Source organism: Siphateles boraxobius, unplaced genomic scaffold (assembly GCF_051911475.1).
Source record: "Siphateles boraxobius isolate OS27281-9 unplaced genomic scaffold, OSU_SipBor_1 13, whole genome shotgun sequence".
NCBI classification, from domain to species: Eukaryota; Metazoa; Chordata; class Actinopteri; order Cypriniformes; family Leuciscidae; genus Siphateles; species Siphateles boraxobius.
Window position 1 is genome coordinate 9,111,811 of NW_027508733.1, and position 26,035 is coordinate 9,137,845.

At 38.0% G+C, this 26,035-nt stretch overlaps 1 long non-coding RNA gene and 1 pseudogene across 1 annotated transcript; both read left to right on the top strand.

Annotated features, from left to right (window-relative positions):
* Positions 1 to 8,214: 8,214 nt before the first annotated feature.
* The window catches only part of LOC143736371 (SLAM family member 5-like), a 42,038-nt pseudogene continuing 24,217 nt past the window's right edge, over positions 8,215 to 26,035 (top strand).
* On the top strand, positions 16,705 to 21,549 carry LOC143735393 (uncharacterized). Its single transcript, XR_013203159.1, has 2 exons — positions 16,705 to 16,791; positions 20,478 to 21,549. It is a non-coding gene; the product is annotated as an uncharacterized LOC143735393 (long non-coding RNA).

The following is a 26,035-nucleotide window of genomic DNA, read 5'->3' on the forward strand; positions in this document are numbered from 1 at the left end:
CATGCAAATGTAGGTTCGTGAAACTAGGAAGGTCAAACTGTGGTGTGGGAGGATTCACACATCACATCAACACTTCTGCTGTATGTTTAGCAGGTATTTTTCAGATCAGACACTGAACAACTGAAGAAAATGTTTCACATGTTTGTTTTGTTCTGTTTGTGCTGCTTGAGTCTAATCGGTAAGTTATAATAAAAGTTTATGGCTTAATTTTTCTTTTCCCATATTAGAGTAATAAAGCAGCTATACCGTTCAATTGAAATTATTTTCATCTGCTGTTATGTACCGGACGAATCACGAATATTGGGAAATCTACTAACTTTAATGTCAGTCTCTGTTCAGAATGTTAAACTATGTTGAAAGGCATGGAAATTAATGGAAATCTCTACAGTGAATGTACATATATTTCTGTATGTCTCTGTTTTCTTAATCTTTGAATACATTTTTAATGGACTCAATTCAGAAGTGTGTGTGTGTATTTATGCACAAATAAACTTGCACATTCAATCTGCAATAGTTATGATGTATTTGTTTTTAATAAATATGTAACTTTATACATTGATTTTCCTCAACAGCAGATAATTTTAAAACAATTTAAAGATAAAGGATCTGTTGCAACATTCGGGTTCATCTTAAATCAAGGTTTAACTAATAAATCTGTTGTGCCAAACTTTATACTTTGAAATAATCAGATTTACATTTAAATCATAATTTTGATCCTGAATGGCGTTCCTTTATATTAAAGTAACAGGGTCAAAGTTAATCTTAAAATCAAACTCCTTAAGGAAGTCGTATACGATTGCAAATGTTTTTGGAAACCTGTCTGCTTTTATGTTCATATCTGGACTATGTTGCATTTATACATTTATGTTTTTACTATATTAAATAGCCTGTAATATTTAGTATGAAAATCCAATGTATTACGTTAGATCATTTGCTTCTTTAAAATTTACATCTGTAAAAGTGTTATTATTAATAATAATAGTAATAATAATAATAAGTCTTGCATAAGATAAGCATTAAGCTATTATTTCTCCTTTTTTCATAAGTTATGCTGCTGTATTAGTCCATTAATTGATACTATAATTATATTTATTTAAATTTTTTAACATTTTATATTGATATTTATTTATAAGCAATTCATAAGCGCTTCTGCGATGTTTTCTCTGTCTGCTTGATTCTGACCATCCATCTTTAACGGTAGCGTGTACAGTAGCACATATAAAGACTGTTGATATTTCTGGCTTTGTAAACCATCAAAAACCTTAATCTGTAAATCTGTTTTTTCATCAGGTGTGTTTGGTGATTCAGTGTCAGTGATGGAGGGAGATTCTGTTACTCTAAACACTGACGATACTGAAATACATGAAGATGAAGATATACTGTGGACATTTGGAGATGAAAACACTCTGATAGCTAAAATAAAAAAAAAAGAAGCAAATCTTCTCCACATTTGATGTTCCTGATGGGAGATTCAGAGACAGACTGAAGCTGGACGATCAAACTGGATCTCTGACCATCACAAACACCACAACTGAACATACTGGAGTTTATAAACTACTGATAACTAGAGCGGGAAATTCATCAAAAACATTCAGTGTTTCTGTCTATGGTGAGAAGAGATCGTTTGTCCAAACGTTCACATTTTAATTTTATAGTTTGAACTGAAAGACACATTCAGTGACGTTAACACACTAAACATTCAGTCAACACAAAATTCACAACAACTGAAATAGACTGATTGTTCATATTTCTCTCTATTCTCTTATATTTTCCAGCTCGTCTGCCTGTTCCTGTCATCATCAGTAACTCTTCACAATGTTCATCATCATCATCATGTTCATTGTTGTGTTCATCAGTGTTGAATGTGAGTGATGTGACTCTCTCCTGGCACGCAGGAATGAGTGTATTGTCCAGCATCAGTGTGTGTGATCTCAGCATCAGTCTCTCTCTACCTCTGGAGGTGGAATATCAGGATAAAAACACCTACAGCTGTGTGCTGAACAATCCCATCAGCAACCAGACCACACATCTGGACATCAACACACTCTGTCACACATGTGCAGGTACCACAGCACTGATGATATATGTGTGTATTCACTGACCTGATCTCTGTCTTCTGTTGTAGATCAGACTGATGCATTCACTTACACTAAAGTCTCTCTTTAGACATTACAACACAGTCTCATTCTCCTCCTCCAGTCTCAGTGTCTCTGATAGTGTTGATCTCTGCTGGATCTCTGATGATTGTAGTAGCAGTCATTGGGATCTTCTGCATTTGCAAGAAAAAGATAGGTAACAAGATCAAACAATTAATGCATGTTGAAATATTTATCTTTTATAAGGCCAATTTCAATAGATTTAAAACTATTGTTTGATGCAGTTCACACCCAGAAGAAAGACATGAATGATTCAGCATTGTGTAAACCAACAAGACGAAAAAAGGTAAGACCATTCATGACTTTGTTGCAAGAAATTGTTTGTTTGTATATTTGTATTCTATAGGCTATGCATCAGACGGTGAGTGAACAGATGTATTGTATTTTTCCTCAATAACAATACAATGTTATTATATTCAATGATTAGTTCATCCAAACAAAAACAAAAAAAAAGTCTTAAATTTACTCAGCGCACTGTTAAGTTTCTTTTAGGCAGTTGTCTATGTCAGCCGCAGTCATTCACTTTCATTTCTTATTTTTAAAGTGAACTATAACTGCCAGTCTCTGCCTACCGCCGTCTTTTGTGTTTCCCGGAAGAAAGTTTCTCTCCATTGTGGTTGTAGCCTAACGGTAGACTTTCGTGTTTGTCGTGGTCGTGGGGACTTGATGAGGAAGAGCTGCCGCTCGTCCTTATTTAATCGTGCTGTTTTATTTGCCATTTGGAAATATGCTTAAACATGTACGCAGGAACAATGGAATGGAAATAAAAAAAACGACAATTGTTTTTTAAACCAAAAATCACCTTATAAAAAAAAACATTACATTACTGGGGTGAGTTGACATTTTACCTGGCGTTACGATTCAATCCTATGGTTTCAACTGATGTTTGTGTGACTCAATGTGAACGATCGGCGCAGATTTGTCATTCAGGAAAAAAAAAAAAATAGCCTACAATTAAACGTTCTTCATACATTATTTTGGTATTGTTATTTCGTTATTTGAAAGGGAAAAGCAGGCTACCATAAAATTAATAATATTAAAAAACGCCAAAAAGTCATCCTTATGGGGTTTGATGGCGTCCATCAATATACCCAACCCGATCTCACGGTAACATTTGTACGAATTTATACGACCTCACTCGTACGAATTGGTCATGAGATAGCGTTGCAATTCCCAAAAATTAATGTGACGTTGCTGCATGTGCAAAATCACAACGAGAAATAACAAAATGATCTTGATATTCAAATAAGCTTAAGCCTATTATTACATTAAGCTATGGCACTGTGCTTGTGTTAAAGTCCCTATGAAATCAAAATTTACGTTTTGGGCTTTTGGATGAATATGTTAAAGGGTTAGTTCACCCAAAAAGGAAAATTCTGTCATCATTTACTCACCTTCAAATTGTTCTAAACCTGTATGAGTTTCTTTCTTCTGTTGAAGAATGTTGGTATAGCCTAGTAACTAAACAGTTTCTGGTCCCCATTGACTTCCATATTATTATTATTTTTCATGCTGTATGGAAGTCTATAATGGGGTCCATCAAATGTCTGGTTACCAACATTCTTTAAAATGTTTTCTTTTGTATTCAACTGAAGAAAGTAACTCATACAGGTTTAGAACAATTTGAAGGTTAGTAAATTATGACAAATTTGAAATTTTGGGGTGAACTAACTCTTTAAGGTTATCTATAAGCTAGTGTGACCCAAAACAATAACAATATTCACATTTAGAAGATATAAGTTCAAAACGTACCATCTCTCACTTCTGCCAATATTAATGAATGCTTTTTGAAGACATCACTCTGCACTTCAGCTTCACATCAGATTTACTGCCCAATCAAACGCTCTTTAGAATCTGAAGTCCCGCCCCCAACATTATAAATAGTAACTGGGCTGAAATGAGTCACTTATTCACACAAGTATTATTTTCTACATGGTGAATGGCACATAGTTCAATTGGGTCAAATGAAGTCTGGTTTCACTTTTTTTTTTTTTTTTGCACAAAATCGCAAAGTATCCTTTCACTACACATAATAAGTGTTGCAGATTTATTTGTGAATAATATTATCATGCAAAGCACTGAATAAGCAGTTACAATTGTGTGAATATCAGTGACAAAGCGATCAGACATCATTCATTTGGATAGGCTGATATTTCTGCCGACAGTGACCGTGACCAACAAGAGATCAAACTTATGCAAAATGGGCGATACCCAGGTTAGGCCATCTAGGCTACAATCAATTAAAATGACTGTATATTGATTGACTGTATATTTTTCCTTGCAGAAATCAAAGGAGGTCGTGTATGAAAATATCACCCCAAAACGGTGATCAAATACAACATCTCTGCCAGGATGTTTTTCTTCTGACTCATCTAATGTTTTTTTTTTTTCTTTCTTTTACACATACACTCTCACAAGCACTATTGCTAAGTCTGCAATTTTGTTGTTGTGTATTAGTTTAATTTAATGGTGCACAAATTACACTGTATCCAGAAACTTAACTAAATGTTTTATTTTTGGCTTAACATTAACACATGGAAACTTTATCCAATTACGTCATAACTGTTCAGAAATGTCGATGGTTTGCCGCTAGGGGGCGATGATATCTGTGAACCCATGAACCAGTGGTTTTCTATATGATTTTTACCTGATCTCAGATACATTTTTATAAATTTCTAGACATTTAATGACACATTTGTACAATAAAAAGGAAGAGCTGTAGTTAAAAGTCTCTTATTTGTCTGATTAACCAACAGTTCTACAATTTACTAAAATGACACATATTAAAGACACTTTTTATTTAATGCTATTATATAATGTGTTAATTGCCTTTAATAGATTAGACATTCAATAAATGTTTACAATGGGTTTGTAAAAGCCTTTTACTAAAAGGTGTTTTTATGCATGTTTGAGTTTGGTCTGAGTTTTTGCTGCATTTACACAGTTCTGACCAGCAGAGGTCACCAGCGTGTGGAGATTCGAGCGATTCCAAACAGTGAATCATTATTTCGAAGCAATGGTTCAATTGATTCAAAGTTTCGAAAAGCTTCGTTTCTCTCCCAACACTATAATAAACTAAATAAATAAGACACGTAACTGATCACTGCGCTGCCTCATGATGCCTGTTTATAATAATAAACTAATTTAAACACATTACTTTGGTCTATTAGAATAAAAATACATATTTCCACAGAGAGTTACTACTTTTATAGGCCTAGATCATACCAGCAGTCAGTAGAACAACAACATATATTCCTGCTATATTAACTGAAGACAGACCTGAAACTGTAATGATAAATAGTCAATTTGTAATAGCAATAATTGTATCTGTGTTTACTGTCACGTCATCTACTGTCATCAAATTCATTCTCGAATCGATATTGAGTGGCGCCATCTGGTGGGTTTTGAATAACAGCAGCTATAACAGCATTACAGCACATGCAACAGGTTATTTTAAGACTAAGAGTCACGTGACATAATGTGAAAATTGTGTAATTTGATGTGAAGGTGAAAGAGATGATCTCAGTTATGTTTTAATACTGAGTCAGAGCTCACGTTTCATTTATTGGATCGATTTAACTAAATATTCAACTGTATTTTAACATCCTCAAAGGAAAATTCTGTGAATTAGCTACTAAATTATAGCTCTACTCACTAATGACATAAACACGGAAGCACCTACAACTGTGAAATAGTTTTTCTTCTACATAAAGATTGTGGGTAAGAAATATGTCTGGAATCATAATGTAGGCTATCAACTTTCTCCTTCCAACCAACCAATTTGAAAAAAAAAGAAAAGAAAAAGAAACATTCTAAACTTTTGAGCAGTTAAATATGACAATTTTGTTACTGTTTCAAACTCTGTGACAAACAGTTGCTCATCTTGTTTTTGTTTTTTTGTTTTTTTTCTCCAGTAGATTAAAGAGTTTTAAAAAATCTGATAGTTTCAGGACAGGAAGAAGCTCTTCAACTAAACACTCATGCACTGAAAGCTCATTCTCACCTGCAAGATGTTTGTCCACCGAACAGACAAAACCACATTTCTGTAGAAAAGCGACCGCAGCAGTTTCAGTCTGACTCAGAAGATGAACTTCAGTAAAACTGGCACTGTGAGGTGGCAGACGATTTTATCTATGTACTTTGGGTTTTTCCATTCACTAAAATTTAGACAAAAATATACATCATTTTAAAATCACTAGAGTTAGTCTTTCTAGCAATCTCACCTGATATAAGACAGCCGCTCAACAGTCTGTGGTCGTCATTGTCTGAGTCTCCTTTTCATGATGGGCCATATATTATCAGCAATAGACAGATCTGGACTGCAGGTGTATAGTGTCTAAGAAACCACTCTGTTTTGACACATGCAGAATGATTGTCTAACCATAGACTTCCCAAGAATTATGTCATCTTGAGGGCTGTATGTGTCTCTGTGCAATACCAATACCTCTCCTCCACGTCAATGATACCTTCACGAATATGCGAGTCACTCCTGCCGTTTGCACTGATGCACCACCGTACCATTACAGATGTTTGCTTTTGCATCCGTCTCTGATGAAAGTCTGGATGGTCCTTTTCGTCTTTGGGACTGAGAACTCAATGTTTTTTCGAAACATCTTTGCAATTTAGCCATGACAGTAATCTTTTCACTTTTATTTTGCCCTCTGTCCCAAATGTTACAGCCATCAAAATCGAAATGTGTTTATATTTACAAAATACAATTAAGTTGGTCAGTGGAAACATTGGAAGTCTTTTCTTTTTGGCAGTTAAATAAAGGTTCAAGAGAATTAATAAATCACATATTATTGATTTTACTGTATTTTACCAAATGCCCAATCTTTTCTGGAAATGGGGTCACTGGGGTGGTACCTTTTCAAAAGGTAGCCTATAGGGGCTTTTGCACCAGATAAACCTTTTCATAGCTCCTATAACTATTGGCAGAAGTACCCAGTTTTTGGTGTGTTCACACCCCAAGAACTGGTAAAGACTTAAGTTCTAGGAACTCCTTTTGGAGGAACTAATTTAGCTCCTACTTCAGAGTAGGGTCTAAACCAGCTCTATACAGAGCCTAAGTCCCTCCCCTTCCGGTGGACCACCATGGGACCTTATTTCGGAAAAATATTGTATGGTAGTCAATGGCGAGAGACAACAAATATTTGGATCCTGTTTGAATTGTGCCCTGAATTACACATATGATGTTTGTCAATTTAAAAGATATGTTTCGTCAAGAAAGTCGCAGTTTGATGTAAAACTGTTGAGGTATAAGACTGTGAAAATACGTAATTACAAAGAAACCCAAAAGGCGCACATGTGACGTCATACCTTTTCTCTCAATGAATGAAGATAACTTTACTGAAGCTAACGTCTGTCATTTTTTCTATAGTCTAACGTTATAATCGTAACGTTACGCCGTCATGCCTGTGTGTTTTGTACCAGACTGCACACATACGAGCTTGGTGACGTACATAGTGCGAGACGAGAGATGAAGTTCATCTCTTCTGTTTTATGACAAACTGTGACTTTCTTGACTTTCATAATTATCTTTTAAATTGACAAACATCATATGTGCAATTCAGGGCACAGTTCAGACAGAATAAAAAGATAAGCGGAGGGGAGGGACTTAGGCTCTCTATAGACCTTATGTAGCCCCGCCCCTTTTCAGCGCTGCGCTCGTTGTCTTTCTCCTGGTCTGTATTTTCACAGCGATCTTTGTATTTATGAATGAACGGCTCGTTTTAAAATCTTCCCGTCTACTGACATTTGTTAAGACATTTGCTTTAAACATAACAATCCTAATGATAACTTTCGTTAACATTACATTAAGTAAATTAAATTCAAAAGCTAATTACTCCTGGACAGCAATGCCATAGAAATATACAGAGCGACCGCAAAAACGGAAGTTCAAAGACAATATTCTAAAGATGGCTGCGCCCTCGTTTCTTTGGTGCATAAGGTCGGTGAAGGTATGACGTCCTCTTGTAGGTCAACCGGCAGTTAGCATCATACTGGTTCCCTCGACAAATCCCACAATCCTGTGCGTTCCAATCACTGAAAAATAAAGATGGCGTTTGAAATTCGAGGTCAGTTTGTGTGTAAAGTAATATTGACCAACTTTTCCCTCTTTTGATAACATTTCTAGCTAAAAGTTATTTTGTAGTAATTAGCAGAGGTGGGTAGCCTAGTAACGAAGGACATTTACTTCGTAACATTTACTTGAGTATTTTTTTGAAAAAATTGTACTTTTAAGAGTAGATTTAAATGTGGGTACTTTTACTTTAACTCGAGTACATTTCTAATGAAAAAACTGTACTTTTACTTCGTTACGTTGGGCGAAGTTCCTCTCGTTACTTTATTTTAATGCAATACGTGTTGTTAAATGCGTAGAATATTTCAAGCTGGCTGTATCTTTTTTTCTGGGGCATGAGCGATGCTCAATTCACAAATGAATCACTCTTTTGAGTCGATTCTGTTCAAAGACTTCATCAAACAAGTTGGCAGATCTGTCTAAATTGGTTCGCAAATCAGTTTGGATGATTTGTTCATTTTCCGTCACGCACTGAATCGTCTGAAGCGGGTTCACACTCGGAGTGGTAACAGGAAGATTTAATAACACCAAGAGCGTTGGATGAAGTAGCCGCGGACCTACATTAAAGTGAAAGCAAATCTGCAATTGCATGATATTGTTTGCCAGCGATGAAGATCTTCATTAGTTGAACATCTTCGTATGCTGTCTGTGAATGAATGATTCCAGAGGACGATACATTTTATTTCATTTCATTCAGGTAATACATTTTACAACCAAATAGATTATTACACCACGATAGCCCTACTACAAAGTATGACATTACTAGTTTTTAGGACATATACCCTAGGGTGGCCATACGTCCGGATTTTGGCCGGACAGTCCGGATTTTAAGCCCCCTGTCCGGCGTCCAGCGCAGCCTCAAGCCGGACACTCATTTGTCCTCCTTTTTGGAGTTGCGCTGAATTGTTTAAAGAAAAGTAACTATAAAAAACCTGCATATTGATAGCGGCTTCCTGATGGCCGTAAATTAGTTCAAATCTCCTGGAATCTAGAGCCGCGCATGCGAGACAGAACATACTGTATGTGCTCCAAACCGCGCGGCAGAGACCGAGAGACCTTGCGTGCCCTCAGCACATCCCCCCCCCGGTTCAACAAAATCGATCACCAAAATATATGTGTCCTCCTTTTTGGTGTTATGGAAATATATATATATATATAAATATATATATATATATTTATATAGGCCTATATGATCCGAAGTAACTAGTAACTTGCTACTTGAGTACTTTTTACTTTGAGTAAATATTTCTTTAAGTACTTGTACTTTTACTTGAGTACAGTTTTTGGATACTCTACCCACCTCTGGTAATTAGATATTCAATTTGTTGTCACCAAAGCTCTTTCTATTTTGTCATCAATCATTAAATCGTTACGCTGCCTCAGAAGTCTGTCTGACATCAGTTTCGTGAGGCATCTTTATGCATAAACGCTGTCTGCTAAATCATTGCCTGACAGGGCAGGGAGGAAACAAGTCACTGCCTAGGTTTACAGATACAGCCACAGTTTATAGCCTATATTTACAACACTAACTAACTCTATGAACATGGAAAACAGTGATAAATGGACCTCTCAACCTTAAATCCAACACAACTTTGAGGGGACCAAGCGAAACATGATTATGTTTTTCTGTTCAGATAGCGACACTGGATATCAACCACACAGCAAATGCTAATACATTTTCATATAATGTCTCCTTTCTTTGTATAACAGTTCTATCTAATAACGTATTAGGCAGGGCTGTTAAACAGACTGTATACTAAAGATGGAGAATAAAGCCCTTTCACACAGCGCGTTGATCCCGGGAAGTTGCCGGGAAATTGCCAGAACGCCTTCTGTGTGAACGCAAACAAGACCCAGGATTGATGCCGGGATCGATGCCGGGTTGGGGACCTAGTAACATTGCCGGGATCAGTCCGGGAACGCGCGCTGTGTGAACAAAAGCCGTAACCAATGCCGTGTCGTAATGATGACGCTGAAGTGAAGTGAAAGCAGGCTTGTGAAACGGTAGGCCTACGTAATGCGCTAGTTTATGATCGAATCGGAGAAAAAAATGCACAAGCGTGGTTTCTCCAGGGAGAAATCGCAGCTCATAAGCAAACTATAGACGCTGCTGAGACATTACATGTCACATCGATGTCACGATTCTTTACGGGATTTTTACGGGTTGTGTGTGAACGCACTCTCTGATTCCGGAAAATCACTGGCAGTGCGAATGCACCAAAATCAAACGAACCCGGGTCAAATCCCGGGTCACTTTATCCGTGTATTTTCCGGAATCTCTGTGTGAAAGGGGCTTTAGAGTGCTGTGTTATCAGGGTCTGGCTTTCTCAGCGCTGTCAAAATAAAAGTCACAACAACAAGTGCGGCTTACATAACTTCAGAGTTCCTAATGGCGTTGCAACCAGGAAAATAGCTAGCTTGGGGAACATGTAGGCCTAGTTCTCGGGGAACCACCCTTGTGGCTAGTTTCTAGAACTACCCAGTGCAAAAACCCCTAATATGTACCATTTCGGCAGTAACATGTACACTACACTTTATGTACATACATTTACAATACGAATATGCACCCCTAAATAAGGTACCATTTGAAAGCCTTTGTACCTTACAAAAAGGAAGTTACATAACAAAAATAATGAATATGTTGCCAATTAAGAAGAGTTAAAGTTGAGATTTACTATAATAGTACATCGTGCAAATGCAGGTTTGTGAAACTAGGAGTGTCAAACTGTGTCGTGGGAGGATTCACACATCACATCAACACTTCTGCTGTATGTTTAGCAGGAAGTTTTATTAGATCAGACACTGAACAACTGAAGAAAATGTTTCACATGTTTGTTTTGTTCTGTTTGTGCTGCATGAGTCTAATCGGTAAGTTATAATAAAAGTTTATGGCTTAATTTTTCTTTTCCCATATTAGAGTAATAAAGCTGCTATACTGTTCAATTGAAATTATTTTCATCAGCGGTTATGTACCGGACGAATCAAGAACATCGGGAAATCTACTAACTTTGAATTCAGTCTCTGTTCAGAATTTTTAACTGAAATAAAATGTGGAACGGCTTGGAAATTAATGGAGATCTCTACAGTGAATGTACATATATTTCTGTAAATCTGTTTTCTTAATCTTCAAATACATTTTTAATGGATTCACATCAGGAAGTGTATACATGCACAATAAACTTGCATGTTCAATCTGTAATAATTATCATGTATATGTTTTTAATAAATATGTAACTCTACATTGATTTTTCTTAACAGCATGATCATTTTAAACAATTTAAAGATAAAGGATCTGTTGCAACATACGGGTTCATCTTAAATCAAGGTTTAACTAATAAATCTGTTGTGCCAAACTTTAAACTGTGAAATAATCAGATTTACATTTAAACCATCATTTTGATCCTGAATTGCGTTCCTTTATATTAAAGTAACAGGGTCAAAGTTAATCTTAAAAGTAAACTCCTTAAGGAAGTCGTTTATGATTGAAAAAGTTTTGTTGTTTTGGAAACCTGTCTGCTTTGAGTTCATAACTGGAATTAATGCATTTATGTTTTTTACTATATTAAATAGCCTGTATTATTTAGTATGACACTCCAATGTATTACTGCTCGTTGGATAATTTGCTTGTTAAAAATGAAAAAAAATAATTATTGCATAATAATAGCAGCATTAAGCTATTATCTCTCCTTTTTTCATAAATGATGCTGCTGTATTAGTACATTAAATGTTACTGTAAATATATTTCTGCAACCTGTAAGCGCTGCTGCAATGTTTTCTCTGTGATGTTTTCTCTGTCTGCTTGATTCTGACGGTCTCTTTTTAACGGTTGCGGTTAGTAGTTTACAGTAGCACATATAAAAACAATTGATATTTCAGGCTTTGTAAACCATGATAAACTTTAATCTGTAAATTTGTTTGGTTCCACTTTATTTCGATAATCCACTTTAGACACTCTACTAATTATAAGTAAATTTGCAACATGTCAACTAACTCTCATTAGAGTATTAGTAGACTGTTAGGTTATGGTTTATGTGTTAGGGTTCGGGTTAGGAGAATAAGTTACTTATAGTCAGTAGAATGTCTTGCATCATAAGACATCAGGGAGCATAATAATAAAGTGTTAGCAGATATTAAGCAGACACTCTACTAACACTCTAATGACAGTTAGTTGACATGTAGTTGCAAAGCTACTTATAGTTAGTAGAATGTCTAAAGTGGATTATTGAAATAAAGTGTTGCCATTTGTTTTTTCATCAGGTGTGTTTGGTGAATCAGTGTCAGTGATGGAGGGAGATTCTGTTACTCTAAACACTGATGTTACTGAAATACGTGAAGATGAAGATATACTGTGGACATTTGGAGATGAAAACACTCTGATAGCTAAATTTTAAAAAAAGAAGCAAAACTTCTCCACAATCGATGTTCCTGATGAGAGATTCAGAGACAGACTGAAGCTGGACGATCAAACTGGATCTCTGAACATCACAAACACCAGAACTGAACATACTGGAGTTTATAAACTACTGATAACTAGAGGGGGAAATTCATCAAAAACGTTCAATGTTTCTGTCTATGGTGAGTAGTGTCATGATTCCTGTCTTGTGTTCCCCTTGTCTTGTGTGGACTTTTATTATCTCCTGTTTTGTGCCATGTTTTTGTAGTCCTTTGTAGTTTTTCCTGTTGATTAGTTCATGATTGTTCCCAGGTGTATCTTGTTTCCTAATTACTTAGTTAAGCTTGTTTGTCCCTGTGTATTTATAGCACTTGTGTTTATAGTCCAATGGTTGCCTCTGTGATTTCCCTGGTTTTGTTCCTTTGTTCTTCGAGTTCTGTGTTCTCTGTTTTATGTGTTACTTTATTAAATAACCCTGCGTTTATATCCTCGTCTTCGCTTGCTTTCCTCAGCTCATTACAAGTAGAGATCATTTCTCAAAACGTTCATATATTCTACATATTCAAATGTTTAATCATTTTATTTTTTGAGATAATATTTAGTGACCATGAACACACTAAACACACACTTAACACAAAATGTATTACTCTTCACTACAATTCACAACACCTTAAATAGACTGATTGTTGTGTTCATATTTCTGCTTATTCTCTGATGTTTCTCCAGCTCGTCTGCCTGTTCCTGTCATCATCAGTAACTCTTCACAATGTTCATCATCATCATCATCTTCATCATCATGTTCATTGGTGTGTTCATCAGTGTTGAGTGTGAGTGATGCGACTCTCTCCTGGTACGCAGGAATCAGTGTATTGTCCAGCATCAGTGTGTGTGATCTCAGCATCAGTCTCTCTCTACCTCTGGAGGTGGAATATCAGGATAAAAACACCTACAGCTGTGTGCTGAACAATCCCATCAGCAACCAGACCACACATCTGGACATCAACACACTCTGTCACACATGTGCAGGTACCACAGCACTGATGATATATGTGTGTATTTACTGACCTGATCTCTGTCTTCTGTTGTAGATCAGACTGATGCATTCACTCACATTAATGACTGTCTCTCTTTTCCTCTCCTTCAGTTCCTCCAGTCTCAGTGTCTCTGATAGAGTTGATCTCTGCTGGATCTCTGATGATTCTTGCTGGATTTGGGATCTTCTGGATCTGCAGGAAATGTAGAAACATTTACAAAGGCAAGTGTTACATAGACCTTTTAAACAAATATTATAACAAATAATACTTTGAAAATATGCTTTAAACAAGTCAACTGATAGCCCTATTTTATCATTTAATTAAAATGATTCTCATAATTTTGTATTTAACCTTTATATGAAACCAAACTAATGTATCAAACTAGCTCAAAAGATATTTATAATATATCATAACGAATTATAATTAATTATAAATATTTGAATGTTTTAGAATTTATTGTAGCAGAATTAATAATATAATTATTTAATCAGTTCATCCAATGAACAAAAATCACAATCAATTATCAATTCAAGGAAATAAGTTATCTTCCTGGCCAAGAAAGATAACCTTTTCCAACTAAAGTAAATGAAGTACTACCAGGGTAATAGCATAGGTATCGCTAAATCAAGATGTTTAAGTGACTACGATATTTTTGTGAGTAGCAAACACAGAGACAATAAAGCGTAGATATCATGGTTTAATAAACGAAACTACGGTAGGCGACACAAACACAACTAAACTAAGCAAAGATTGTATACAGAATCAAGAAAGTAAAGAAAAGTGAAGAAAGAGAGAGAGAGAAGAAAAGAGAATGGCAAGATTACAATCAGTTAACCACAACCTATGAGAAACATCAGCGAATCATGGTCAACTTAAAGGGGCACAATAACTTAGGAACGCATCTAAAGGCTGCGAACGGGTACTTGCATTGACTTTGTTTGCTGAACAAGTCCAAATGCAGGAGATTCTTGAGATTCTTGATGATTTTGCCAGGAGTGCGCTGAAGCGTTTGTTTGGGTTCTTGGGGTGGTCCACGTGAATCCAAAGAAGTTAACTTGAAGATGAAGTTGCCGGAAGGAGACAGGAAAAAGTTGTCTCAAAGAGATTGAGACTGATCTGAACTGATCAGACACTCTTAAAGGTCCTCTCAGTTCACACCCATTTGGTGAGGTGACCAATCAAAGATGAACGGGAGAAATCTTTGTTCAATCTTATCTCAATTTGCATGTTCATGGTAGCATGGAGAAATTGTGCAGTCTTTACACAAAAGTATGGTAAAATGATGCAATTTATAACATATTGTACACCATTGATTATAAAATCAAAAGAGGATTATTTTGATACGAAGAAAGAGGGGATTTGAAGACATTAAAGCAATGATACATCATCTTTGGATATCAACATTTGAAGTTACTCTAACATAACTAAAGAATCATAACTAGGCCAATAAAATAGGGACATGCATAAAACACAGGAAAAATACTATAAACATTTGACAAAGTTTGTCAGTATGAATGGAGTAAGTGTCCTTGTGAATTGGGTGTTTTATCTCTATAGTGTGACCAAATGGCTAGTGCCGTCTGGCCTCCTGTGCTGTCTTTAGCCCCTTTCACACAGAGATTCCGGAAAATACACGGATAAAGTGACCCGGGATTTGACCCGGGTTCGTTTGATTTTGCTTCATTCACACTGCCAGTGATTTGCCGCAATCAGAGAGCGCGTTCACACACAACCCGTGTATGTTCCGGAAAGACGTGTGACGTTGGATTTGACGTGTAAGGTACGCGTCGAAAAGCGGAAGTGTTTGCATTGCTTTGAATAACATGGCAGCTGATCAGGCATTAGATGTTGCTGTTCAAAATTTGTTATTTATGTACAAAATGTTTCGTGGTCAAATCACAATTTTATTTTCGATTTTGAGTTCTTTTCAACGTGTTAATTCGATACGGAATACGCTGGAAGTTAAATTGGCGGAGAGTATGAAAGAAAATGAAGCAGCGAGACGTAAAGCACGGAGACGCCATCGGATGCTAAAAGCTACAATTCTTTGTACACGGCTCATGCAACTCTCGGGTCTCAACTTCAGTCCAGTTTGCAGACATTTTTTCGTTCTTTCTTGTATCGATGACGAACACAAACTTTCTTCTAGAGTAACTGAGTCGCACGATAACTACGTCATTGCAAAGGCTCGTGCATCATCACTACGACACACCACTTATAGGGCATTGGTTCTGGCTTTTGTTCACACAGCGCGCGTTCCGGGTCTGAACACGGCAATGTTACTAGGTCCCCAACCCGGGATCGATCCCGGCATCAATACCGGGTCGTGTTTGCGTTCACACAGAAGGCACTCTGGCAATTTGCCGGGTTCAAAGCGCTGTGTGAAAGGGGCTTTTGAGGGTTGCAGACAGTCTCTTTGCTGAGATCATTCAGGTGAGAGAGGTGATAATGGTCTTTGAAGAGAACTGGTTTTAGAGCCGATGACAACAGGGGAGAGGGGGAACGTTTTATGATGTCTAGAGCATTTTGATTAAGTCCATTCGTTACACTAATATGTGTGGTTATTTTCTGTAGAATACACTCATTTCGTAATTTGTGTCTATTGTATATAATGGTGTCACTCGCAATTGTCTCAATCGCTCGCACACAGCATCAACACTGAAAATTCATGAACAGAAATGTTTACTTTTAATAAATTTTTCATGCAGCTGGTGCTAACATAATTAAAATCTAAATGAATGATGACTTGTGTTGTGCTTCTTGAGCCTAAAAGATGATTAAATACAAAGAATGTAAATGACTAAACACCCCAATTGGTTTGATTTATGTGTAAATGTCTCTCTAAATATTATGACGAACACATATTTGTTTAGGAACGTTTTGTGTGTGGTAAAAGTTAATGCCATTTTCAAAATTGGCAGTGTTAAATGTTTATTTATTAAAGTTTGACAGCCCTAATAATAACGTAAATATTGTGAAGAACCATATTTGTAAGATTTAATTTTGCAGGTTTTAATGCATCTATTCTTGTTCAAACAGTTGAGACTTGTTCAGATGAGATCATTTACGCTGAGACAATTCGACAAAACATTCACAACATTCGACAAAAGAAGCTCCCAGAAATCGGTGAGACAATATATTGTTAAGTTGTTGAGTATTTTTATAATTTCAGTGTGCGTTTGTTTCTTCTGTATAATATGGAAGCCCATTTCCACCACACAAGAAAGAAAAATCATGGTCTGTTAATACATAATTGTGACAACAACAAAAAAACAAAATTATGACATACTAAATCAAAATGCTGATATTAAAAAGTAAAAATTATGACTTAAAAAGTAGCAAATATCACATACAAAGTTGAAATAGTGACTTTTTGTCGAAATTACAGTATGACCTACTGACATACAAAATTAGTATGCCATAATTTTGTTACAACCCTCTTTTGGCTCTTAACAATCTAGGGGTTGAGAAGGAGAACATTAAACCAGTTCGGACCCCTGTCACCAATAATCACTGTGAATAGGTTGAGAATAACGAGAGACACAAGACAAAAAGACGAATGAACTTAATTTAATAAACTTAAAGGGATAACTATTTTACATATGAATAAAGAAAATACATTTTTACAAAAAGATAAATAAACCAACCAAAGAAACAAAGGAAAACTAAACACACCGGCAAATTTGTACCAAACAAAAGAAACTAACAATCAAAAAGGAACTTACTAAACCATTTCAATCTAACCCTAAACTAAAAAGAAAAGATCAAAGAAAAAGTCTTCAACGTCCACAACGTCATAACTTAACTACTCTAACTAACCGAACAAAAATACAGAGAGTGGCACATATCCCTAACCTAGTGTGTATAGACAAAATTCAAGCTAAATGTTTGCCATGTATGTCACCTGACATGCTTGCCTAACCCCTTTCCTCCAACCAGCTTAACCTAGCTTTGAATAGCGGTTTAAGACTTTCCAAATTCACAAACAAAGTTTTTAGGGCAGTCAAAATAGGTAAGATTATTCTGACGGTCAAAGCACTTAAAAATAAATCAGACCAAGAGAAACAAAACGCATCACAAATCAAATTCAATACAAAAAGTCTCTCTCGCTCTGGCAGTATGAGTACATATGTCGTCCAGTGGTTGTCCAGACACCCTAGGCACAACCTTAAGCAACGGCCCTGAACGGTGGCTCAATCTCAACATTGTGACAATGCTGTAACAACCTCCATCACATAACGTAGTTATAGCAACCTTTTGGCCATGTTGTTAGAAGGTTGGGCACGTTGTGCCAACGTTCTGTGTTTGCTGGGATGTCCCTTAAGATGCGCTTCCCCAGGTGTCGAGCATCGGGATGATTGGAGGATCACACAGGGCACAGCCAATCCACTCGTCACGGATGATTGACAGGCAAAACAGCCAATCAGCAAGTCACCAGTCAAGGAGTGACATGGCTGGTGAAGAGAGTTTTGGCCATATTCAGCCCAGTGCAGGAAGCGGCTCTAATTTTGCTGGTGTTAATGACAGTAAGTTAGGAGAAATCAAGAGATTTACTACATCTTGTGTCAGACTGTACAGAGAGACACACAAGGAAACGAAAAGAGAAACACACGAGACACACACAAAAACAATAGGTTACTGTTGTAACCCCGGTTCTCTGAAACATTGAGTGGAGAGATCCACCTATGGGAAGGGCATCCGTACCTGACCTCTGCAGAAGCATCCAATTGCACCAAGTCTGGCTAGACAGACAGAAGCGTGTAAGGTGGGGGGTGAAAAGCAGACAGCTCTAGCACCTCCAATGTGAACGCAGGGAAGCATTTTGGCATGAAGGCCGGATTAGGCTTAAGAAAAACCTTATCTCCACCAAGAGAGAATTTAGTGCACAAGGAATGGACCGAGAGTGCATGTAGTTCACTGACACGTTTAGCTGACGCCAAGGCCGAGAGCAAAGCTGTCTTGAGAGACGGCAGCTTTAGGGAAATATTTCCCTGGGGCTCAAAAGGGAATTGAGACAGAGCCTCCAGCACCATGGAGAGGTCCCATTCAGGGACCGTTCTTCTGATGACTGGCTAAGAGCGATGGGCACCCTTCATAAATTATTAGATTTATAGGATTAGAGGATGCTCCCCAACCGTTGAGCCCTCAAAACCCACATGACAAGCAGAAATCGCTGCCAGGTAGACCTTAATCGTGGAAAAGGGCCTACCCTTATCCATGAGGTCTTGAGGGAAACACAAAATATCAGGAACTGCACACTGATAAGATGTGAGACCACGCCCATCACACCACCCTTCGAACACTTGCCACTTACAGCCATATAAGGACCACGTAGGGACGGCCCTGGCGTTCTGTATAGTAGCAACCACACCCGGGGAAAGCCCTAGTGCGTTTTGGTTCATCCTCTCACGGGCCAGGCCCAGAGAGCCACCCTGTCCGGGTGTGGGTGATTAATCTCCCCGTTCGCTTGGGACAATAGGTTTGTGCGGAGGGGGAGGCGCCACGGCTGGGCGTATAACCCAGATTATCTCCGCCACCATGGTGCTTTGGGCCACCTGGGTGCTATCAGAATGAGAGACAGGCCCTGCTCTCTCACCCTGGCCAGTGTGTGGAATACAAGGCACAGGGGAGGAAAAGCATACAGCAGCACTTTGGGCCATGGGTGGGCCAGTGCGTCCACCTCGAGGGGTGCGTCCACGTCCTTTAGCGAGAAGAACATAGGACAATGGTGGTTTTTATTTGCGCGAGGAGAATAGATCTACGGTTGCCTGTCCGAATCTCATCCATATCATACCCACTATCTGAGGATGGAGGCGCCAATCTCCATAAATTGGGTTCCCCCTCAATAGCAGGTCTGCGCCTCTGTTCAGAATGCCTGGGACATGAGACGCGCGGAACGACAAAGAAAAAAAAAGTCTGCTGCACACCAAAAGCTTGTGTGCTAGAGCGTGAAGATTCGACAAGCGCACGCCACCATGTCGGTTGATATAAGCCACTGCCATGGTATTGTTGCCGCGTACAAGCACACGATGTCCTGCAGGCGAAGCAGAAAATGGCGGATAAACGGTTATGTGAAAGAAAGCATCTCTCAGATCGACCGATGTGAATGAAGAGTGTGTGAAGAGAGAACGCGTTGAAATGCGGGGGTTTCATAGCAAACTGCAGTCTGTAGTCCTGCATTACTGAACGCGTCACCCATTCGGGAGCCGAAACAGTTTGCCAAGCCAATTCGTGACTCATGAGTGTTTCCACCCGAGTCAAAGCGGCACTGAGGCTGATCTGGCGATTTGTCCTCCTGCAGACACGTAAAGTAAGCAGCGTAAATCCAACTGAACAGTGTAAGTTCAGAGATTGTGAGAAGCAAATGTCAACTGGAGACAGCAGCGCTTGCAGGCATTATATGCCCTCAGGTAAGGGGGTGGGGCCTAACCTGGCATTGGCTGCACGCTTCTGTCTGTCTAGCCAGACTTGGTGCAATTTTCTGATTCTGATTCTGAATTGGATGATTCTGCAGAGGTCAGGTACGGATGCCCTTCCCATAGGTGGATCTCGAACACGAGATGATGAAAGAGAACATTCTAAACGTCGCTAAGGACGTAACACTTTCTGTCACAATTTTGACTTATGTCTTTACAATGATCTACCAGAGCATTTTTTTCTTAATGTGGTGGACATGGCCTTCCATATTATAGTGATCTATCACAAACACCACGAAACACAATAGCACCATCAGATGTTTAAAACTCTTGTTACTTCAAATAAACTATATATCACATTATTTATTATTATTTCATGTTATGCATTTTTCCCAGAAAGCTGAAGAGGATGTTTGTGTGGATTATGCACCAATCGCAATGAGAAGATGATCGAGTCTTTTTCTGAGTACAAGACCCAGATTGAGTGTCAATGGTTGAGTGTCTGAGATTGTGAGAATCACCAGGTTTCATCAGGAAATCACAGCAGTGTAACGACTGAGACAAATCAGACACAATTATTTGTTGTATTTAACAAATAATCTTTAAAACTCACTCTGGGGTCTATGGACCCATCCCCCAAAGGACCAACTAGGGCAAGTCAGTTCTCAGTTACCATGGCTACCAACTGATAAGACGGTTTATTGCTCTAAAAATGTGGTCACGTGGAAAAGCAGAGGCAATAGACGAGACCCACAGCCCTTGAAACAGACTTTCCTGCATTAATTTATAGACTAACAGATCTATAAATGAACATGCACCCCAGGACATTGTGTGAATGATTATTACTGTCTTGTGTAGTGTATCTTTTGATACTATTATTTTTTTGATACTATGTATTTTATGATTTAACCTCACCTATACCATGTTTGGTCTCTATAAATTGGTACCTTGAAGATCAAAATGATTGTGTATATAATATGTCGATGGCTGTGCAACATATTAGTATTTCAAAAATATTTAATAGTTTCTTCCTCAGCAACCAATCCAGCTGCACATGCAACTGAGCACGCTTGAAACAAAGAGCCATATATCCCAAACAGAGAAATTTTCCAGCTTGGAAATTCCACCTTTCTCATTGGTCAAGCAAACCCGGAGAGGTGGGACTTTTCTCAGGCTCTATTAGAGCCAAATTCACAGTGACCTCTTCTCTTCTTTTGGCTTCTACTACTTCTTCTTCGGGTTGATGTGCGTAGGGGACCCACAGCAGGGCCTATGGGCCCCAGCAGGCCTCGACCACAGCCTGCTATGCCTTCACTCTCCCAACAGAGTCAGACTGTAATTTCTTCAGAGCTTCATTCCCTGTTTACGGTTTCATTCTGTCACTTTTCTTTTTACCCCATGTACGTGTTATTGTGTTTATGCTTAGAGTAATTGTGTTCGTGATTTAGTTAATAAACTTGTGCACAGATTTGTTTCTGAATCTCTGCTTGCAACAAAGTTTCAGTTTAATGATTCAAGATTCTGACTACATGCTCTGAGTAGTAATTTACAGTAAGAAAGTTAATTCCCAAACACTGAAATTAACATTTCTTAATATTAATAAATAATTAAAATATTGCTTATAATTAATTGCTGGACGAACAGGTTAGTTGTGGTATTAATTCTGCTACATCAAGTTAATTATATTAACTGATCCAAATATTCATAATTAATTATAACAAGTTATGATTGATTTGATTTCCATTACACGAGAGTAGATGTTAAAACTTCATGCTGATTTGTACTCGGCTTTCGCCAAGATAAGCAACACTAAGACGTAGCTTTACAGTAAACTATGCTTCACCCATTTACGCTTCTTTCCATATGGTGGTGTGACTCCCCTTCTGTCCGGCGTTAACGACTGCAGTGTACTTGGCGTGTCAGCACACACGACGGCTGCAACTACAGTGTGGTCTCTAGTGGACCAGCGCGACAACCGTCTGGATTGAGCGGAGTAGGGGACATCTCTAGGGTCTTCAAGTGGGCACCTTCCGTCCTCAGTGTTTCGTCGACTAGCCCACGACACCTCAAGAGGGCTCGACAGTGACTCTGGCGTCCCAGAGTCACCCCCCTCCGTCCCCCACTCAACTCAGCCCAGCTTACTGACCTCTACTTCCCTCTTTCTGCTGAGACCTAACCACAATCTCACAATCTCTCCGCAACCCAACCATACGCGCCAACCCGTTTGACTAAGGCTGTCGAGCCCCACTGGTGCGTTAATATGCAGTTTCATATTTTTCATTTCAGTTTTCATTAATTATTATTATTAATTCTCTTGAGCTAATTTGCTACAGCAGTCATGCAGCAGAATCATCCTAAAGAGGTTTAAATAATGACTAACAATAGATTAATTATAAGATCTCATAAAAACTTCAAAGGTGGAGGGTCATTTTGTGGAACTCACTACCCCTCACTCTCCATAACATTTTGTCTACTTTCAAGACCCAGCTAAAAACATATCTGTATATGTATTTTCAATAATGTGGCTGCATGTGGCCTTATGTGTGTAATGTACTATGTAAAGCAACCTTAAGCAAGTATAAGTATCCATTAGAGTGATTTCATTTTTTTACTCTTACAGTGCAAAATGTAGATTAATCTAAAGGAACGGACACCTTGCTGTGGTCTCAATTATTTATGTCTTTACAGAAATGTGGTTTGATTTGCTGGTTAGGAGAACAGCTTGTGCACAAGCACATTTTTGCTGCTGGACGTGTGTGTTTGATGTCAGTTTGCAAATGTCTCTCTCTCTCTGAGGTGTGAAAAGTGTGTCTGTGAATAGCATGTGGTTGAAGGTGTTTTTTTCCATTCCTGCTCACATGAAACCATTTGACTTCTGCCTTAACAGAGAAACCAGTTTACAACACACTGGTGATACTGAACCTATCAATGCTGATGTTTGACAAAAAGGTCTTAAATCAAACAGAGAGATTGATACCTTGTATGCAAAAATATATACCTTGTGTGCATATGCATCATGATCTTTTATACTCATGCAGTGATCGTGCAGTTAAGCAGTGTTAGTTTCAGTAGTTTTTTCCAGCTGTAACATTTCCTTCTAAGAAGAAATATGTGACCAGTCACGGAAACTAGGGACACAAGTCGGTTCTGGGGCATTTTGAGTTATTCATAGATTCTGAGAGTGTAATATCCAAGCTTTCCAACGATGTGTAACATGTGGAAATCTGATAATATTTGGAGAAGTTGTGGCCATTTTAAAGTAGGCACTTAAAAAAGCTCAAAGAGGAGAAAACGAGCTAAAGATTGTGCAGTTCTCACCTGTCTCTGCTGCTGGGGGTGACAATAGGGCTCATTTACATCTCATTTAGATAAGCCATACCCCCTGTAAAGCTCCTCCATGTGCTTTACAGCTTTTTTTACACTTCGAATGAGTGCACTTCTGCCGCACTAGGCGAAAAACAATTGTGCTGCCCCTCTATTTGCAACGTACCAGCAACAACACACAAAGACCAATAATGCCATATAGCCTGCATATAACGCGAAACCAGCAACAACACATAAAGACCAATATGCCATATACATATAACGCAAAACCAGCAACAACACACAAAGACCAATATGCCATATAGCCTGCATATAACGCAAAACCAGCAACAACACACAAAGGCCAATATGCCATATACATACAGTATAACGCAAAACCAGCAACAACACACAAAGACCAATATGCCATATACATATAACGCAAAACCAACAACAACAAACAAAGACCAATAAGCCATAGGCCTACATATAGCGCAAATAGTACGCAACGCTCGTGTGCCCAAAATGTCAACAATATTAAAGTTTATGTAGGAGGCAAATGCCTGCTGGCATTTTTCTTTAAGCAGTCATTTCTGCAATTTTCCAAATAATCACATTTCACCTCCTCAAATTACTGTTGCAAATCTCTTTACACCACTTTCTTATGTGCGTATACACACACAAATGAAATGTCCGCAAGCACATTATATCATCAGCAGGTTCAGCATCTTAAATAACGACTAAAGAGCAAATGAAGCTTAACTTACATTTCAGAAACACGCACGGCAGGCCTTCATCGCAGCAGCAAAGGTCTTAACTGCATCCTCTATTTCGATTCTCCGTCACATATGAAACAGCCAGCCACCGCTGTCAGCGAGCCGAGCCGCCGTATTGAAGCACTGAGGGCGAGCGCGCTGCGCCCATACCTCCGGTTCAGTTTCCCGAGCCCACGAAGTGCGGCGAAAACATTTTCGGTGTAACTGCCAGACGGTTCATCTCGTCTGCGACAATCTTTGCGGCATCCATCTTCATTGAATTTTGATATCAGAGAGAGCTGGCCAGAGCACAGCATAATAAGTAGCCATGTGGTTGACTTGGAGGGCGGGGGCAAAAGCGCCGGGTTATTCAGTATGGAAATACACACAGACAATGACACGACACGCCCCTACTGCATGCTAGAATCTCCGAAAACAAGCCGATTTCAACCTCAAAATGTAAGCTTTTAAATATACCAATACTGCTATCTCAAACATGGAGAGGCTTCTTCGTGATTTCAATTAACAGATTCTCCAAAAAATTGAAAATCACCAATTTTGAAAAAAAACTCTTCTTTCTCATTTTGCTCGAAAGTTGTGCTGCCGACTTGTGTCCCTGGTTTCTGTGACGGGTCACATATTATTGCTACTTTTTTTTCCTGCCAATGTTTTGGTCATTAGTTTAAGAATAAATGCAAGGTATGATTTACAATTTATGTTTGATGGTTGTGAATAATTTACTTAGTTTTCATCAGTTTTTAGGAGAAACTAACTAGCACTGCTAACATACTTTTTTTAGTAGCATAGAAAGGGTGACCCTGTCCACATGTAAAACAAATAAGGTCAAAACTTAAATGAAATAGTTTTGTTTGATACAATATGACACTGGTGGGCGTGGCCACACGTCAAACCAGGACTCACTCAAGGTGAAATATTGAAAAATATTTGAACGTTCAGGTTTTAATTCCTAATTTAAACACTAAATGTAAACTGTGCACACTATGTACATCACAGTGCACAATGTACAAACACGGCAAAGAATAAAATGTTTAAAAATTTGCCATTTTTGTAAGGTATTTAAATATTGCTGGCTCACTTTGGCTGAATGTGTTTGATAAAGTGGGATTCAGGTAAAGTGGGTGACCTTTAACCTTCAGTAATTATTCTCAAATTCATTAAATACATTGAGATTCACTGGTCATTCTGGGGTTTTTTTTAGCCTATTTGTTGCTGTATGCATTGTAGTCACATTTTAATGTTGTAGAGTTCAAACGCCATCAAATTTAATGTCAACATTGTTTTGCTTCGTTTAGTTTTTAATTTTACATATGAATTGAGTGATGTGTGGAATTTTACTCATAGCCTAGGCTATGTTTTTGGGTTTGTTAAATATGTTGTTGAATAAGTTGGTTTAATGTTACAAATTATCTTTTTAATTGCAGGTGATTCACTGGTGAAACATCTGGTATAAAACTATTAAAAAAAAGTTTTAAATGTGAAAATAAGCATTTTCCTATGCATAATGGTGTAGTTTTTAGAGCGCCATCTAATGTTCAAAATAAGAATTCACATTGGAACAATAATATAGGGTTCTTACAGAGTTGGTTTATCTGTCCAATGAGTCACCTGATCTTCTGTCTCTATATGGCTCAGGTCCCTCCTTTAATGCAAGTCAGAATAAAAATGCAAGTTGTGTAAATAAAAAAAAAAGTGAAAATGGTGAGAAGTACACACAATGGATGATAAAAAAATATATAGAATATAAAATATAAAAAATATACAGACTGAGCTTCATCATCAGAGCCACTTACGATGTTCTTCCCACACCCAAGAACATAAACCAGTGGACTGGAGAAGATCCATCATGTCCTCTCTGTCAAACCCCAGCAACTCTTA